Consider the following 18042-nt stretch of genomic DNA (forward strand, 5'->3'; position numbering starts at 1 on the left):
TAATGTATATTATATCCAGGGGCTTTACTACATTAGTAGAATGGTTGAATTTCACATCTTCCCCTGAACTCCTTTACTACACGTGACACTTCACTCGTGTGAATTCTATTAATAACATCTGTTGGATTGGCGTATCACAGTTACTGATTTTGTGCATTCGTCTGTTAAATGTAATGGGTGTAAAATGTATGATGTAGCTTTCATAATAAATTGCCTTTTGCCCTTTCTGAAAGGAAATACAATCTTTCTGATTGACATCTGAGAATATTCCTTTTTTTTTATTAGAAGATGAAAGAAATCCCCAGCTTTCTTAAAAGAATTGCTAAATGTTTTTCCTTGAATCAGATTCACTTTCTTTATTTATTTTTTTTATAAATACAAACACCAAGTTGAGTTAATTGGCTCGCGACATAAGGTGATACTTTCTCACGAGTGAAAGAGTGAATGTTCTGGGATTTGTGAAGGCTCCGGTATCTGGGAAGTATCTTGATGCCGCGAAGACATTTATGGAGTAACTGGGGACTGTGTGGGATCTGAGTTAGTGATTTTGACATGTTTTATATTCCATGGGGACTAATTTGCTTTACACATAATGACAGCAACACACAATCTGTCTGCACTTCCCTCCCTCTGCTTTCCGCTACTTCACTCGGTTTCTCTTTCCATGCCTCCCCAAGGACAGTCAAATGGCAGACTAACTAGTAGTGTCATGGGTTGAATTTGCCTACTTCACTGGTTCTTTTAATTTTTCAGCCATGTATGCAAAACTGAGTACAATTAGCCTCTCACCAACGGGACCCAGTTTAATTGACCCATGAAAGGTTGATGACCCATTTCAGGGTCCTGATCCTTATTTCCAGAAACGCTGAAATGCAGGGTGTGTATGTAAAGTTTGGTCTCCCACTGTGGGAGCCAGTCTAACGAAAACATTCCCTGGCCATATTGTGACCCAACAGAAACAGACTTGCATCTTATTTCAGGTCATGAACCTTAAAAAAAATGTAGGCGGTGTTTTGTCAAAGTCTGGTTTGAGACCAAAAGTGGGTCATGGGAAGATTAAAACTGGCCTTCGAATTACTCTCTACAAGTTTATGTCAGAACTCATTGGCTATGCTATGTCGCAAGACCCCTGGGTTAGTACTCTTGAGTGCGAGCTAACGTTTTCCACACGAGTCTTCTCGGTGAGTCAGCATACCACAGTGAGCACGCTGAAGAAATCAATTCATTTCAATTCCGCTTCATTGTCCTCAAGGGAAAATCCTTAAAGCCAAGAATGAAAGAAAACGTCAATACTTTTATAAAAGCACATATGGAATCAGTGGACTGTAGTCTTCACTTATTGTATGTGCTATACACTGTAGTTACTACTTAAATACACCAAATCACAACAGATCCAACAGTAACAAGTCACTGCTTTTTCCAATAATTAATTATCTTTTCTTATTCTGGGAATTAACTGTGCTTATTTGAATACTGCAAAACAGGAAACACTTGCATACCTCAGGAGGAAATACAATACAAGATGATGCATAACAATATCAAGCCAAATTACATTGATCTGCTTCTTTTAACAAACACTACACAGTGCCTTCAGAAAAATGTTATTATGCGATCGCATAATTCAATGCATAATCAGCCAAAGTCTACATATTTATGCGGGGGCCGCATTTTTTCAGATACGCCGCACTTTCACCGTAAATTGCCGATTTCCGCGCAAAATATGCGGGGCTTGCATGATTTCATAATCCCCTCATTTTTGTTGCAAAAAAGTCACATATATCTTAGCAGAAAGTTGAAAAATGTTGCGTTTACTTCACACAAGAGCAGCCATTTTCCCCTGTTGCCATGGGAACGTTATGAAGTGACGTAATTACGCGACGTGAACATCATCGAAAAGTGTTGGGGGAAATCACTTTTTTTTCTCTTTTTCAACAAACCGCAATTTCTGCAAGTTCCCGCAATTTCATCGCATAAAATTGCATAAATATCCCGCATAATCCATTGCATTTTTTAAGAAAACGTGCCGCATAATCAAGGATTTTTGCCCGCAACAATCACAAAAAGACTCCGCATTTTTCTGGAAGAACTGACTATAGTCCATGAAGGCCTTCGCTCCATGATAATAGAGGACATGTTTGCTGCTTGTATAATGCCTTTCATAACAGCAGTGTAAATCTATTCGTAAAATCTGATTCGTGTGCCACTGAAGAACGAGAGTTATACAGGTTTTACTTTTCACCAAGCACAAATGACCACAACTTTAACCACAAGCAGAAAAAACAAATGACACATGATTAGCTGGTATAAACTTGGCTCTCCATGGCAACTTTATCACGACTGAAAATGGAACACAAAGCAGGAGGTCAACACTTGCTGTGGCTTTACTCAAGAAATGAAAGATAGGGATTAGGTTTGGTCGCTAGCAGCAAATGGGGCGCATTGTGTATGTTCTTAAGGGCACAAACACCATACATCATACACTGGTTGGTCGATCCCACACAGCTTTTAATGCATCTGTGTGTCTGTGTGCATGTGTATGTGTGTGTCCTTGGTGGAATGCTGTCGCAGAAATCACAGGAAGAGGTGGAAAGGACAGATATGGGGGTCTAAATGTGGCACTCAGGCACATATGGAGCCTATTACCTCTCTTACTGAGTTTCTTTCTCCAGCTCAGGGTCCGGTGTCAGCCTATCTGTCTCTGTCTCGCTGTCAGCTCACTTCACTTCATGATAATTGGGGTGATTATGATGTGTGGATGTGAGGCCGATGTGTCAAGCTCCTCTGGATGAATGGCATCAGATTGTTTTGTTCGGCCAAAACAAGAGAAATAAAATGCAAAAGTCCTAAGTATCAAAAATGAAATAACAGTTATGCTTAAATGAGAAAACTTGCATTAGAGAGTCAGTGACTAAATTGAACAGACCTTGTTGCCCTGTTTTTTTTCGTCCTTTAGGGCCATGGAGGTTCGATTTGGACAGAAAAAGTGCAATTTGATGATGCTTTTCTCCTTTGATACATTTCCCTCCTCCTCAGATGGGGATTTAGGCCCATACTTCTCTCATTTTCTATCATTTGTGCTCTTTTTTTCTTCTTTTTGCGCATTTCTTGTCTGTTGCTCCTCCTCTTCCTCAGACCAACAGTAAGTATAATTTCAGCGACCAAGATTATTCCTCCAAGCCACAATCGTTCTCATCCTGCCTTTTCTAAGACCCTTCTTCCTCTGAACTTCAATCTTTCCTTAACTCCCTCACTCCCCACCTCCTCCCCTATATGTTTCTCCCCCTTTCTTCCCCCCTGAGGACCTTGGACACTGATGCCGGGTGTATTTAAGAAGGAAGCCGAGGATTTTCCACAAAGCTTCAATCTTGGTCTTTTACAGAGCGGCACCACATGAACACACACCAGGCTGCCAAACCAGGCTATATAATGGCTTAAAATGTCCAGGGGAGGCGGGAGTGGAGGGGGCTGTAAGAGGAAAAGTAAAATAAGTGGCTGTGAGCAAAAAAGTGGACTGACAGCATTGTGAGGGAGGGGGTAAAAGAGGTCATACTCTTTGTCATTTGTTAGACGTACTTAGAGATGAATAACTTTTAAAGTATTGACCTGATTGTAATCTGCACATTTTCATGTTATTTTACTATGGCAATCGGTACATCAATATTCCAAGATAATGAAGCGCCTTTGAATTGAGAGAAATGCAAAAGAGAAATAAGTTGAGAAAGGATGGAGGGTGAAGAGAATAGGAAAGAGAAAAAAAGGTTAAAGGAAGGTGAAAGAGAAAAAAAAACAGTGGGAAAAAAAGAGACTCAGGAGAAAGAAAGTCTTCCATTTCCTTCACCTCAGGCTGATCCAGCTGAGCCTAAAACCCCACAGCCACGTGGACACCACAACCTTCCCCTATGTGTAAATGCATGAGACCTGCATTTATAGTGTGTCAAAGTGCAGTGTGTGTGTGTGTGTGTGTGTGTGTGTGTGTGTGTGTGCAGATGTTAACAGGGTGTGTGGGGGCCATTTCTACATTTACAATGTGTCTAAGTGCACTGGTGTTGCGTGCTTGTGTGAGTTTAATGAGTGTGTTTTTGTGTGTTTGCACATGTTGCAAATTCAACTGTGTTTATACATGTGTGAAGTATCACTTCATGTGAATGTGTGTGCGTGTGTGTGTGTGCGCGTGTGTGTGAGCGAGAACTTCCCTTAAAAATGTTGTGTGGCAGGTGTGCAGTGATTGTGCATCTGTGTGCGATACATTGTGTGCGTGTGGTTCATAACTGTTTATGTGATAAGACAATGTGTGTATGTGTTTTCATTATTATTTTGTCTGCCTGTCTGTGTCTATGTGAGAGCGAGTGTGTGTTTTCTGTGTATATCTGTGTCTATATCTCACTTTGCCGGACCTTCCTCCACAGCATTGCGGAGGAGGGTCTGGCTAGTCCACACAACATTCTAGGATGGAAAAAAAAACGTGCTCTGGTTTTTTGGCATGTCTTTAAACCAATCACAATCGTCATGGGCGGCGCTAAGCGCCGTAAGGAGCCCCGGTGCTGCTGCAAAATAGCCTCTGGAAGCAACTTGTTTTGGTGGAACACGTGTACGTTCAAAGGCTGTTTTAGTCGTGCAACAGAAAACAGAAAACTCAGATAGTCTAGCTAGCTGTCTGGATTTACCCTGCAGAGATCTGAGGAGCAGTTAACCATAGTCCTCAGAAATCCACCGGAGTTTAGAGTTCCAACAAAAAGAAAGCGGGAGGTAATGGACATCCAGAAATCCAGCATCTAATTTAGCAGAACCACAGTCTCCGTGCTTCTCATTTGTCTCCCCATTTATCCTTCTTCTCTCTGCATAGAAATATGGCATCTAATCTAGCATGAAGGGAATTAATGCAGATTTCTTTTTCTCTGTCTCTGTATCAATCTTATTGATGCAGAAATACAACCTTCCTGTAACATAGGCTTGCTGAGTGTTTCATTTTTTCGTTTCTGCTTAATGATTTATCAAAATGAAATAAATTATATCACAATTCAATGAAAAAATGAAAAATGTTGTTATCTCCTCACGTCAGTGATTTTTCTGTGTGGAGTTTGCATGTTCTCCCCAAATTGCCCAAAGTTAGGAATGAATTTGTCTGTGTTGCAGAGGGGTGAGCTGTATGGAGAGGTTTACTGCTTTTTGGCCAGTGCATGCTGGGATTGAGTTTTGCGACATTGTGAACGTGAACAAAAGTAACCAGGTGTAGAAATGAATGGATGCATAGACACCATGTTGAGCATTACATACATACTGTATCTCCTTTCTTAGAGACCACTGTAGATCCAAAGAGGATTTGGGTTTAGATATTGTTGCTTTTCAGCACTAAAGAACTGCTAATTGTTGCTACATGAAACAATTATTGTTTTGCAAGTGTCTGTCTTTGTTTTTTATCTAGACCTCTTCTCCAACGATGCATACTTAAATTCTACACTTCATTTGGCATAATGCCTGTCTACAGAGTCTGTTTTTCGGTCGGTTTTAATCTCCCTCACGCTCATTGTTGGGTTAAATGTAATATCCAATTCTGTGTTTCTTTCTCCCCATCTCGGTCTTCATAATTCATATCAACATTTGTAGCGCACCACTGTCAATGAACAAACTATCCCTGTAATTGCACCATCCAATCTTCAATAGCCAACTTTCTGATTGTCTGTTAAAAAATGTTTTCAGCAGACCATCAAAGCTGAGGTTTTGAGTCCAAAAACAAACATTCACAGGCTGATTATCAAAGAGTGGTGAATCACACAGCTTTTGGGCCAATGAAAACAACTTCATGAGTCAAAGGTTTTCAGTAAAACATCAGTTTTCAGTAACATACCTTCACCGGAAATAATTTAGGAACTCAAAAAAGCTCCAGGCCTGAAAAGTGAACCGGCCAGCATTGGGCTATTCATAAGCATTGTTATGATTTTAACAATTCTAATTCAAATTCAGATTCTTTCTTTCGATTCCGGTTCTCATCGATTCTTGATTCCGATTCTTTGAGGGTGGAGTTGAAACGGGTCACATGCTTATTTCACAGAGAACATTTTTTATTTTGATTCAATGGTGGTATATAGTTTTACTAGGCTTTTTCAAAGAAAAATAAAGCCACACTTTAGAGCGCCGCTTACTGTGCTCCATGGCTACACAACAAGCGCCTGAAAGTACGCTGGCCGCTACGGAAACCAAAACTTGCGCATGTTAAATCTGGAACCGATGATCGGATTCGAAACCAAACTTTACAAACGATTCCAATAAAAGTTACGATTTCATTGAAATCTTAATTTTTGAAACGATTCCAAGTTGGAACCGGTTCTCGATGCCCAATCCTATACAGCTTGATGTTCATTCCGTAGTTATGGTCCCATTTAGAATAAAGGTGCAGTAGGTAATTTGATCAAACTAAAATTAATTTAAAAAAAAATTCTGGCTCCTTTGGCATCCCCTACAGCCCCTGTAGTGTGATTTGCAAAAATTCACTGCTCCCTGTTCAGATGCACCAATCAGGGCCAAGGGGGTGTCTACATCCACTTCTTTTATACAGTCTGTGTAACAGACATGCCAGACACGGTGTGAAATACAATGAACTCACAATTCACTGCTGCTGTTCACATGGTCCATTTCAACCACAGCTGCCTTCTTTTTGCTTTTATGACAAATAATGACAAATATCTTGGCTAAAACCTGTGTGTGTGTGTGTGTGTGTGTGTGTGTGTGTGTGTGTGTGTGTGTGTGTGTGTGTGTCTGACTCCTGCAATGCTGAGTTTTTTATTCTCTTGTTTGTGTGTGTCTGTGTGGTCGTCATCCTTCCTCTGATCAGTCCGTATGCGTCTCCCTCAATCTCTACCAGCGTCACTCTGTTCCATTTAGAATCAGTTGGACAGCCAGTCAGCCACCTTGCCGTTTGGCTGTTTACAGGCAGTAAGGTCAGGGCAAATTGAGCAAAAGTCAGCCCTTGAGGGATAGAGAGATGGCTGGTGAGACTGGTACAAGTGAACAAGGGACAGGAGAAAGCCTGTGTGAGAGAAAATGGGTAAAAAAGAACTCCTGAATCTCCAATACGTCACCTTTTGAGCTATTGATTGTGAGCTCAGACTGTTTACACTTTGGATCTCGGTTACTTACCCTATGGATTTGGACCTGTTTTTTTCTAGTGGGCTTCTACATGACAAGAACTCTAACTAGTATTTTTAATAAGCCTGGAAGTAGGATGCTAAATCCCTTCATTTTAAAGGAGCACGCCGACTTATTGGGAATTTAGCTTATTCACCGTAACCCCCAGAGTAAGACAAGTCCATACATATCCTTCTCATCTCCGTGCGTGCTGTAACGCTGTCTGACGGCTCCATTAGCTTAGCCCAGCACAGATCCTGCAGGTAACTGGTTCCAACTAGCCTACTGCTCCGAATTGTGACAAAAGTGACAAAATAACGCCAACATGTTCCTGTTTACATGTTGTGATTTGTAGAGTCACAGCGTGTACAAAAAACAACGTCACATGAGACACAGCTATCTTCTATCCGTAAACAAACCGGGAACTATATTCTCAGACAGGCTTGCTGCGAGCATATCACTCTGCCCAAGTACTATATTCTTCCGCCTGAGAATATAGTTCCTGGTTTGTTTACGGTGAGAAGATGGCTGTGTCTCATGTTACGTTGTTTTTTGTACACGCTGTGACTCTACAAATCACAACATGTAAATAGGAACATGTTGGCGTTATTTTGTCACTTATTCGGAGCAGTAGGATTACTGGAACCATTCACCTGCCTGTTCTGTGATGGGCTGATGCCGCTGGAGCCGTCAGACAGCTTTACAGCACGCACGGAGATGAGAAGGGTATGTATCGACTTGTCTAACTCTGGGGGTTACGGTGAATAAGCTAAATTCCCAATAAGATTCTTTTAAATTCTTTTAAAGCCTATGTCATCGTCAAATTAGTGTTGAGATCAACTGGTAGGCTCTATTTTACGGCAGTAGCAGTGATTCTTAAAATTAAAACCATATTTCCTATAAACCTTTCTGTTGCCAAAACAAGATGTTGGTACTCATCCCTCTCCCCTTCCCTGGCCTTGCTCTATATCAATGTATCTAGTCTTTGGGTGTGTTGGAGAAAGATGGAAATATAAAAACAAAAATCTTCAATTTGACTCTTGATTTAATGATTTTCTCCAGAAACGAGGAAGAAGGGCAATCTCTTTTCCCTTTTTCTGTGCCATAAAACAATTTTGCAGATTTCCCACAACCTGGTAGCAACATACATAAACTACAGTGTAGACACCAGCATAATTCAACTCTATGAAAATATGACTGACTCTCTAGAAGCTAGCTGCCTTGGTCGGCATCACAATAGCAATAGTATGTGTAAATGAGACAGATGAGCAGCATTTTTAACTCCTGACCTGGACCGGTCAATTCAACCTACACAGTTTGTGTTTGTGTGTGTGTGTGTGTGTGTGTGTGTGTGTGTGTGTGTGCGCACGTGCGCGTGCATGCATGCGTGTCTGTGTGTGAGTATTTGTGTGTGTCCACCATGATGCAACACCAGGCATAGAAAGGTAAAACAAATGTTATTTTCAATCAGTCCACTTCAGCAAGCAGCAGTCAAACATACAGGAGGGGATCCCTGATGCGTAAAAAGGACATTTTCACTGTGTGTGTGTGTGTGTGTGTGTGTGTGTGTGTGTGTGTGTGTGTATAAAATAGGACGAGCAGCCCAGCAGCCAGGTGTCTTGCAGGGTGAAGAAGTGAGGAGGAAAGGGAGAAATGGGGGGATGGATATCGAAGTACTGCAGCAAAATCACTCTGCAGTATCTGCGCGCATGCACACATCAGCATGCAGCTGAGCATGCATTGGAAATGGCAAGTACATATACAACAAACATATACAAGTTCTAACTCATATAGCATATGCTTGCTGCTGTAAGTGTACATGCAGACGGTGCTACCAAAGTTCAGATTTGACTGTCCATTAATAGTATTTGGTGAACAGTTAAAGTTACTCAGAAAAAGGTTTGATGCTGCTGGTGTGGAAGTGCCACAGGCTGGGAGAGTATAAGATAGTGTTGATGATAAACCTCTTCAACCCTCTGGACTACATTAAAAACATATTTGAAATCTCAATCTTTTATATGGGAAGTGTATGAATGACAGGCTAATGATAACAGTCTGGCAACAAAAACTTGTAATCTACTTGGTAGACACGTTAGCTAGCATGTTAGCTTCAGTTACAACAGGGTGTCCGCGGGGTTTTAAAAAGTATTAAAAGGTAGTAAATCAAATTAGTAAAAATTAAGGCCATTAAAAGGTATTAAATGGTATTAATCACCATTTTACGAGGTATTAATTTTTGAATGACTTTTTTGCAAACTATGAGTTGTCCATTTGTTTTATTATGTCTATTTAAGTTAATCTTGTAAAGTTTGTGCGATATTATATCCTATCCCGCATCGGGTGATAGCCTATTTTAGCCCGACAATCCAGACCCACATCAAGGTGTAGGGTCTGGGTTCACACCATTGGCAGGGCTCAATCCCAGGGGCGGGATAAACTGTTGTCTTTCAAATTCTCTCTGCACACTACAACCAAGCAGAGCAACGAAGAAGATAGCGGAGCTAGTTGATAGATTACACTTTTGCGTATCGGGTCGGCAAAACTCCGAACACATCTTCCTTTTTTAATAATGATTTCTGTGCCGTTCTTTTTTACAAAGAAAAGCTTAACTCCAAGTCTTCCAGATTCGCGGCCAAAGCCAATTCCAAAGACCGCTGTTAGCCAACAGCAGAAGCTCTGCTTTGTTTTCAAGTTGTTTGTATCCCACAAAGATGAACCGAGATCCTGAGTGGTGCATCACACAGATGAAGAGTATAGTGCAAACATTCCTCCAGGGCAAGCAGTTGGCATCTCCGCTGGTAAGAAAATATTGTATAGGGACGGTAGAAGTGGATAGGTTATTCAGATTGATTAAGGCCATAGTGGTCTCAGTGTGCAAGGTGGTTTTGTGCGTTCTCTTAACAGTGTGGAAGTGTCATTGCTTTTACATAAATAATTTATTTGAACAAGTTCTTAAAAAAGCTCTACTATTTCCTCCTAGCTCTCGATGTAGATGCTGTGAGGGCTGACAGTGTTTTCTCTAGAATGGTTTTCAGTAGCGGGGGTGTTGAACGTCAAAAAGTAACCTAACCTGAAAACAGCGTGTAGATTCTTTTTAGCATCTCACATTAGCTACACTTTCAGTCACTATGACCTCTACTACTACGGTCAGAAACATTGATTGTGCCAAAATATGAACAATAACGTCGCTGTCAACGGGCTTATCTGCTAATGTTAGCTACCGACCGTTAGCTTAACCATCCAGCAAATAGACTGTGCCGTTACTTGAAACCGGTGATTAACGTCACCGCTCATTTTACACACAGTTTAACAACAAAACAAAACGCTGAGTGGACATTACTAGCTAGGTTTTTCATGTTGGTTTGAGCAGTATGCACCCCTAGTGGGGAATAAAAAGCAATTCATTTGAAGCACTTACCATGAGATCACAGGTTCACTTAGTTTCAAATGGTTAGAATGACATGCATGTCTGTGTATGTCTGTTTTCTTGTATTTCACTTGCCTTATGGAATATTTTCTATGTGTACTCATTTGCGTGTCTGTACATACAGAAGAAGGTTCACTTAGTTTGAAGTGGTTATAATAGCATCAGTGAATGCTTGTTTCTTTGAACTGCTTTAATTTATCATTTTATTTAATCTATTAATTTTATTCTAAAGGTGAAATGAATGCAAGATGGGTTAGGGTTCCAAGATGTATACAAAGTCAGTGAGTCTAATCTATTGTGTTGACTTTCCCTATCTGCGTTGTTCTATTGGCCTAGAGGGTGCATTTTTTCTTTTTTATAAATCTCAAACTCTGTTTAATGGTTAGAAAACGTGTTGCCGTATAAACCTGCAACTTAATGGCGTGTTGGTTTTAAAAAATATTGAGAAGGTATTAAAAATGGTATTAAAAGGTATTGAATTTGTCTCTAGGATTTCTGTATATACCCTGTACAAGCATGTCCCTGTCCCAAACCGGCTAAATAATACACATATTTGGTTAAATGCCTGTTTCTTGAGAAGAAAAGCAACACTAGAGACAGAAGAATAGCCATATCAGAGTGCAGAGTTGGAACAAGACTGTAACACCAGCTAATAAGATAGCTAACTTAGCTTGTTAGGTAGGAAACTTTAGCCAGACAGCTTTACCCAGTTAGCTGTAATGATAACATGCTAGCTAGGTCGAGCAGATTGAGTCATTGCCTCAATTATCTGTAAACTTGCATTTTCTAACTGCATGATAGCTAACGTAGCTTTCAGTGTGAATTAAAAATAACTGGTTGGAGCTGGATGTATCTAGTGACAGAAAATGGCAAAAATAAAGTCAGACTAAATGGTGGAATTCTAGTCTCCTGTGGTCTGAACTTCAGGCTACATGAAATACGTTTTACATTTTGTTCAGTAGATCCTATCAACAGGAGTGACTTACAGGGAGTGTGAAAGTAATACGTTTTAATTTCTGAATGATTAACATCACATTCAATCCAATAAGTAGCACCCATGTCTTTTTTTAATATTTAGTAGCACTTTCATTATCTAAACAGCCAAATACATTTCTCAACTCCTCCGTCTTGTTCTCTTTTATCTCACTCTTTTACTCGCTCTATCTTCAGTATTAGGGTTGGGCATCGTTTGGATTTTAACGATTCTGATTCCAATTCCGATTCTTCCTTTCGATTCCGGTTCTTATCGGTTCTCGATTCCAATTCTTTGAGGGGTGGAGTTGAAACGGGTCACATGCCTATTTTCACAAATAAGAGGAAAGTTTTATTTTGATTCAAAGGTGGTTTGCGGTTTTACAGCTCCGTAAAGTTTGTCCCTTTGTGTGGTTTGTTTGTGTGTGTGTTGTGTTGTGTGTTTTTTTTGTGTGTAAAATGGGCTGTTTTTCCCTTTTATCAAGTCATTATGTTTTTTTCTTCCACATTCCTTGTATATTTTGTCTTTTTATCATGACTGATCTCATGTTATGGAAGCTGCAAAATCAATACATAGAAAACCCATCACTGTGTCATCTTTTATTTTAAGATGAGAGGAGAAGATTGGCAGGAAAAAACGAGCCGTTGGACAAAACTGATCCATTCTTATAAGCCACTTATTTTTTCACGGTAAATGAAGCGAATACAAACATCTAATTAGCATTTTTGTCAGATATGTAAAATGATCTATTGACAGTTAAAACATACGTGGCCCTTCTGGTTAAAATGAGATTTTTAACAGTTGTGTAAAAACAAAAAGATATTGGTACCTCTGGGGAAACCTTTATCAACTGCTCCACATGCAGCTACCAGCTGACGCACAGCCATGGGAAATACACAGTGGAGAGGAAGAAAAATGAAAAGAAAAGACTCCAGCCACTGACAACGCCTGGTGCCAGTACTGTAAAGGACTCAGGGCAAAATTGTCCTCGAAAATATTTCAACTGCATTGAAAATAAACTCAAAAGACTGACAAAAACAGACTTATATTCACCCATTTTCTCCCCTATTTGTCAAAAAGGAGGCTAAAGTAGGAGTGAAGTCCACACACATTACTTGAAGCATCAAGGGGAGATAATAATAAACCTTCCCAAAGTAAGAAAAGATCAAGTAGTGGAAGACGGACAGAGAAGGCAAAAAATAACTGACGGTGTCTTTTTTTGGCCACCAGTTTCAATAGCGGCAAATAAGTAATGACATCATCATCATAATAGGTTGGTTTTTTTTACTCTACATTACACAATATTATATTATTGCTAAAGGGAATTTCTAATGATAAACAAAGTGTATTAATGAGCACCACAACACAGTTCATGTTTTACTGAGTATGTGCAGACAGTGCGTTTCCATATGCAAATCTTCACAAGTACATTATAGTCTAAATGCATATTTTAGCCACAAGAAATAATTGTGCTTTTTCAATTTACATTGTTGTGCATCCACATCATCGTGTTGTCTGACTGATAATATGCTGCTATCAGTCTGATGTCTGCACGATTGTCTTATTTCATTACCATTTATTTAGTCTACATCTGGATTTCACAAACTGCCTGTGAGGTGGCTTTGCCATCTGGATGGGGCTTTGACGCATGGTTTGGTTTTGTTGCAGACTTTATATTGTCTCTGATCTCTGCTTACGGAAATGATCTGCAAGTGCAATTCTTTGCAAAGTTCATTTTCAATAGCCATTAAACATCTTTTTTGTATTGTAAATATCCTCTCACTTTTCAAAGGATGATCCCCTCATTTGACAAAAAAACTCTAATGTTGCTGTGATTATATAAGTACTAGTTGATAAACTGATATGTTAATGCATTTGTTTGTTTGTGTTTTCTTTTAGTGCACTTGGTGCTATATTAATTATCTCCAAGTTAAATATCCTAGATTCCAGTCAGGAGCAGCGTGATGCAAGCTGTAAATTCAGTAACACTTGATCCTATTATTTCCTTAAGTTCTTAGGTTTATCATCTGTCTTTGCGCAGTAGGCTAAGTCGTTTGTTGTATATTCTGGCTGTGCATTGGCGGTACTATCGTCCTTCCTCGTTTTATCCAGACTTACTCCTCAAAACCCAAGAACAGATTTTCACATTTGTGCCAAGCAGGGCTTACCAGGGCCAGGATGAAACCAACATATATAACATATTAACATAAGATTAACCAAAGAAAAAGCCCATTTCCTTGAGTAAAATCCCTCTGAAACAATACTGTATATAAGATCAGTTTAACCAAATTGTATAATTCATTTTGTTCTCATTTGGTCTTGGTCCTAGAGATGGCTGTTTTACTTATTTTCCAACTTATTTAAATACTTACTGTATGTCCCTCACTGTCGGTCACCATTCTGAGGCTGTGGAAAAAAAGAGAGAGACATATGACAGTGATTTTCACAGCAAGCTGACAGGAATGCCACAACTTAAGCAGCAGGGCATGAAATTACCTACTTTATCATATCCCGGTGGATAATTGTTTTTGTTGTATGGATTTCTCTACATTTGCATAAAGGTCACACTGTTGGTGTGAATCTGAGTCGAGTGGAGCAGCAGCTGCAGCCTATCTTTTTTTATTTTTGAATTATTTTTAGGTCAGTGTCGTCTTTCTGGCACGCTATCTTAATCTGGGGGTATTAACACTGCTTAGTTTGTTATTGTTTTGTTAGGCAGTGTGTGTCTGTGTCACTGTGAAATGTGTGAGCGGCTGTGAAGGGAGGCTCCAGCCTGTGTGTGCGTGTGCGTGTGCTGTGGATGTTGGTGTGTGTCATACTCATATAGCCATAAGTTATTTTTATTTAAACACCACCAGAGGTAGTGACACCTGCACTCGGCAGAAGCCTGGAGACACATAATGGTTTTTACTGAGGCTCCATTTTACGCCAGATGTGGCCCCAATTATCACAGGAACAGAAGTCAGCCTCTTTAGCGTTCATCTGTCTGCCTGCCTGTAGCCCTTTAACTTCAGACACTTTCAGATGTAAGACTACATCTTCATTTCTTTTGTTTGGTCTCTTGATGTTCTTTATGCTTATCTCTTGACAACAAAAAGGGCTTATTTGTTGCTTGACAGAGCCAGAAGGGTGAAACCTGCCTAAAATACTGGGCCACACTCTCGCTTAATCATCTCTTCGTTGACTCACATGACATAAGGTATACATTTGGGGCAAGGTGTCACATGTATAATCAGGGTGCGATTTGTGAAAAAAGCAGAGGGAGGATGTTTTTTGATCATGAAATGCCCCTTGCAATACCATGGATATAGTGCCACTCGGCCAGGCATGCCAAACACTTAACATATGCTCTTCAATATTCAAAAGGTAAATACAGCGCTTTCGAGCCGGAGAGCGGAGTTCACTTCGCACTGAAAACAAAATACTTTCACCCAGGAAACGCTCGTTCGTTCCTCGGGAATGTCTTAATCCAAACCACAATCTTTTTCCTGAACTTAACTAGTCGTTTTGGTGCCTAAACTTAACGGTCATCGCCGCATGACGCTAAATTTTTCTGGCTAAACCCCACTACCATGCATGGCCCCTGAAAGGACTGTCATCTGGCTGTGCCTGTACCCGGCTCGCAGTCAAATATTGGGGGCTAAACAACTGCCGTTAGTAGCCGGCGTCCAGGAGCTCTGTAGCAGCTAAATACAACCAACAACTGCTGCTCTGATTTTATCTTCTATTTGAGGTATATAATGGTCTATTGGTGAAGTAGCATTGATCACTTTGAGAGGGGGGGGGGGTACATTTTGTCCCCACCGGGGATAAAACTTATTCAGCAGAGGCCTGGATATGTAGACCAGAAAGGGGGAAACCCCACATATCCCCCCGGATCAAGATGGTCAAACATTTAAGCATAAATTAAACTTATGTTCCTTTTTTTGGGGGGAGCTTTTCCGCCTTTAATTGATAGGACAGCAAGGTGAGAAAGGGGAGAGAGAGGGGGAAGACATGCAGCAAATCGTCACAGTAAACAAGTGTGTGTGTACCTTAACGTTTAGCAGTTGAGGTGTAACCTTTTTTATACCCAGTGTCGCAGCTATGTCCACATAACTGTCATGGCAGTGATTCATGGGCAGAGACAAGTCATATTTTGTGTTTCTGTATGTTGTTGTGTATCACATTCATGTTGTTGATGTTAAACCAGAATTTAAACTCCGTGATGCCATGTTTTGGACACACTAACAGAAAAAAAAACATTATTATACGTCTTTCTTTGTCTATCTGTCTGTATGTCTGCTTATGTTTCTTTCCATTTCTAAAAAAATTGTACATACACATGCCCCAGTGTGCATATATATACATATATTTTGAATGCTTATGGATTCTTTTCTCATAAAGCTCCAGTAGGGGTTTTAATCAAGTTCCAGTCTTCACACATTTTCTTTCTGGACCAAATCCAGATGCAGCTTTGATTTATGTTTGGTTTTTACAACCCTGTTGTAAACAAAGTCTGGGGTGACCTACAGTACATTGGTAGATGTGTAAAGGGATAACGTATCTTTTTGTATGCACAATGCAAACATCCTCAACATATAGCAATGCCGAATCCTGACAGGATGCAGAGAGTGAACATTATCAGAGGCTTATAATGTAAAATAACTCATACATCCTTTAGCTACACGGGAGCTTTTAAAGCCAGGTGTAAATGTGACCATAAATGATTTTATTATGCAGACACATCTTAATGGGCCTTTTATCTACATTTGAAATATAACAGCCAAGATAACTGTTAATTGTTCCTTACGGATTTTAAGGAAGCATGTCTGCTATCAAAACATGGTGCACCTGCAGTGGTTTTTATAATTCAAGTCGTAAAAAAAGGACTGGAACAAACTGTCATCTTTTATGCAACACTTTACTGATCCCAATCCAAACACAACGTATCTGTGCTCTCTATCTACAGTTGGACTTTTACACCCGTTATTATTGGTGGCTCTCCAATCTCTGCAGCTGCAAACTGCAGATTAGCTATTTCCATGACAACTAGGCTCCAGAAGATGGGAGTCAAAGGTCATTTGAAGCGATGACCTTAGCAGCCTCGTTGAAATACAACAATTAAGCGCAATGAAGGCAGCCAGCATTCATTACTTCAGTCAATAGAGGGATCGATAGTGTGATTGATAGGAACTATGTATTGTTGAGGCTCAGATTAGAAAGCCATTAAAGGTGACTGCAATTGGCCGTCAGCGTTAGAACACAGCAGACGGCTGTGACGCGACTGCAGCTGTATGGCGTCACGCCAGTTTGGCGTCACGCCAGATTGGCACCAACAGCATTAACAGCTTTTGATGGAAAATATTCAACTGCTCAATCGTCAGACCACTGACACCGCAAAGAAGACTTGCCTTTATTCATCCCACAAGGTAAAATTCAATTCAATTTAAATTCAATTTTATTTACAGTGTCCAATCACAACAGGAGTTTCCTCAGGACACTTTACAGATAGAGTTGGTCTAGACCACACTCCATTAATTTATAAAGACCTCACCAATTCCCCACGAGCAAGCATTTGGTGTGACAGTGGCGAGGAAATTCACATTTTCATTTTGTTGGTACAGTTTTTTACATTTTATGTTCAGGACCGATACATGCACTAATGGAGAGATGTCAGAGTGAGGGGGGGCGGCACATGGATGAGCGCCCCGAGAAGTTGATGGTTCAGTGCCTTGCTCAAGGGTAGTGAACGGTAGCGGCACCTCTCCAGCCACCAGTCCACACGCCGTACTTTGGTCCGTACGGGGACTTGAACCGGCAACCCTCCGGGTGCCCAAACTAAATCCTGAGCTACTGCCACCCCCACAAGCCTTCCATCATGACTTTTAAAGAACTTGCTCTGCTCAGTAATCTTTTGACACAGCCAAAATGTTTTACGGTAAGTGCAGACAAAATAACAGAAACTCCAGTACTGTATAATGTGAATTTGGTAAAGGTCATAATGCTCATTTAAGCTCAGATGATATGAGATGATAATTCAGTATTGAAGCGTTGTTAAGAAAATCCCTCAGTGTGTGAATGGCCAACGTGTGGGTGTTTTTCTTTGCTCTGACGCAGTTTCCAGTGTTTGAAGTGCACAGTGTTGTCATCAATTCTGAGGCTTTTCCCTTGCCACATTTCCAACAAGAACCAGGCTGTGACATTCACTTCTTATAAGCACCTTTCACACGTGCACTGTCGGTAAGGGCCAACGGCGAAATCATCAGACAAATTCCAGGTATGGCAAGAGAGTCTGTTGTTAATGACCAAATTAAGATCCGGCTTTGTGACCGCGGTGTAATTTGCATAATGTGCTGTCTGCTGCACGTTCTACCCAGTGCCGCCCCACACCTAAACCAAACAGTATTTCCAGTAAGTGAGAACGTGTCTGAGACAGACAATCTCCTGTTGTGTGCTATATGTGTGAAAAGGAAACACCAGACTATGTCTGGACCTGATTTCTGGGACATTGTCTGGAGATCATATGTGAAAACAGCTA

Source organism: Perca fluviatilis, chromosome 19 (assembly GCF_010015445.1).
Source record: "Perca fluviatilis chromosome 19, GENO_Pfluv_1.0, whole genome shotgun sequence".
Taxonomy (NCBI): Eukaryota; Metazoa; Chordata; class Actinopteri; order Perciformes; family Percidae; genus Perca; species Perca fluviatilis.